The sequence below is a fragment of the Rattus norvegicus genome, chromosome 13 (assembly GCF_036323735.1).
Source record: "Rattus norvegicus strain BN/NHsdMcwi chromosome 13, GRCr8, whole genome shotgun sequence".
NCBI classification, from domain to species: domain Eukaryota; kingdom Metazoa; phylum Chordata; class Mammalia; order Rodentia; family Muridae; genus Rattus; species Rattus norvegicus.
This window is the reverse complement of record NC_086031.1, coordinates 107122919-107125355: the sequence shown is the minus strand read 5'-3', so window position 1 is coordinate 107125355 and position 2437 is coordinate 107122919.

Sequence of the window (2437 nt, the reverse complement as noted above, 5' to 3'; positions counted from 1 at the left end):
CCCAGGGCCTTGCATTTGCTAGGCAAGTGCTCTACCACTGAACTAAATCCCCAACCCAGTTTGTGTTTTACTGATGTGAACAGACACCATTGCCAAGGCAACTCTTATAAAGAACATCGTTTAACTGGGGCTGGCTTACAAGTTCAGGCTCATAGATTCAGTCCACTAACGTCAAGGTGGGAACATGGCAGTGTCCAGGCAGATGTGGGACTGGAGGATCTCAGAGTTTTACATCTTGTTCTAAAGGCAGCTAGGAGAAGACAGGCTTCCAGGCAGCTAGGGTCAGGGACTTAAAACCCATGCCCACAATGACACACTTCCTCCAACTAGGCTACACCCTCTCCAACAAGGCCTCCGTAGAGCCACTCCCTGGGTCAAGCCCATTCAAACCACCACACCCAGTTTCTTCCTCGACGTCTCTGGTTCTTGTTCTACCAGAGGTGAACAGCCTCCTCCACATTCTCTCACTGCCATGTTGTTCTGCTTCACTATGCTCCCAGAATTCCCAGAGGCCAAACGATGAAATCTCTGAGACCCCAGGGGAGAATAGACCTTCCCTCCTTTGGTTACTTAGGTGAGCCTCACCTCAACTTGAGTCCCAGGCTCCTCCTGGGAGCAGCATAGACCTTAGTGGTTGTGTCCTTGTAGGTCACTTTCTTCCCAGAGTCATCTTAGTAAACTTTTGACAGGAAATCTTCACCAGGAATAAAATATTTCTCTTTCCTCTGAGGGCAGAGAATTAACAAATCTCAAGGGTTTTCAAAAAAATTTCCCTTCTGATGTCAGTGACACTTTTTTGTTTTTTTATTTCTTCTTTTTTCTTTCCTATGCTGTAGAAATTGTCTTGCTGCTAATTAAAAAAAAATAGCTTTACAGAAATATAATTCCAGCCTATAAAGTCCACTCTAAAGTACTGTTAGAGAGGGACAGGGACTGTGGAATTTATGAAAAAAAATGCAGGATTGTTACAGTTCTGGAGGCTGGGAAATCCACAGTCTCGAGGCCTGTTTCTGGTAAGGACTCTCTTGTTGTATCATCCCATGGCAGAAGACTGAAGGAGACAAAAGCACACGCATGCATTTGAGAGAAAGAGAGATAAAACAGAGATTGTGAGGGGAGAGCTGAGCCCTCAGACATAGCTGTCTAGCAGTTAATTGTCCTACTGATCAATACCGTTCTACTGGGAGTTACATTGCTGGTGTTTAAATCCAGGCCTGGGGAACACGTTCAGATCACAGCAAATGGTTCTTAATATGTTCACTGTGTGTACAACTGCTGCAGAAATCAACTTTGGAGCATGTCTACTCCCTCCCAAACACCACGACTTCACTCATCACCCCCATTTCCCTTATCCCCCACTCTGCCCTAAGAACTACTTCCTGTCTCCACTGGTGTGTTTGACTAAGAATGACCCTAATAGGCTCATATATTTGAATGCTTAGTCATCAGGGAGTGGTTCTACTTGAGAAGGATTAGGAGGTGTGGCTGTGAAGAGACACCATAACCATGCCAAATCTTATAAAGGAAAACTGGCTTACAGTTCAGAGATTTAATCCATTATCATCATGGTGGCAAGCATGGTGGCCTGCAGGCAGACTCGGGGCTGGAGAAGGAGCTGAGAGCTCTACATCTATCTGAATCCTCAGGCAGCAGGGAGAGACAGCCATTAGGTCTGACTTGAGCTTCTGAAACCTCAAAGCCCACCCCCCAGTGACATTCTTCCTCCAACAAAGCCATACCTACTCCACTATAACAGACTTCTAATAGTGCCAGTCCCTGTGAGCATAAGGGGCCATTTCAAACCACCACAATATTTTTACCAATGCCTGTGACCTGTTCCCCTCCCCTGTCCCCAGAGGATTTTATTTGTGCTCCTCTGATAATTGAGTGATAAACACAACATCCCTTTTCTTGTTTATTGGTCATTTGTTTGTTTTAAAAACAGGCTCTCACTGTGTAGTCTTGACTCGTCTGAAATTTACTGTAGACCAGCCTGGCCTGGGATTCACCAAGATCTATCGTTTATAATAATCCTTTGTAGAAATCTTTGTTTAGATCCTTGTCCATTTAAAAATTAGAATATTAAATTATTATTAATAATATTAAATTAAATTATTGACTTGCAAGTGTTCTTTTTGTAGTCTTATAAAGGTATGTATTATATATAAAAACTCAGGAATATCTTCTCCTGTGACTGCTTTTTTACTCTTGTAATTTTATTTGAAGCATTAAATATTTAAATTTTGATGGAAACCAATTTATAGTCTTTCCTTTGTGGCCATAGTTCTGAGAGAATGTCTAATAACCTACTGTATTTGTCAATATGCTTTCTTCTAAGAATTTTATACATTTCCATCCTATATTTAGATCTGACTATTTTTTAAAAGATTTATTTATTTTATGTATATGAATATACTGTCGCTGTCACCAGAAGAGG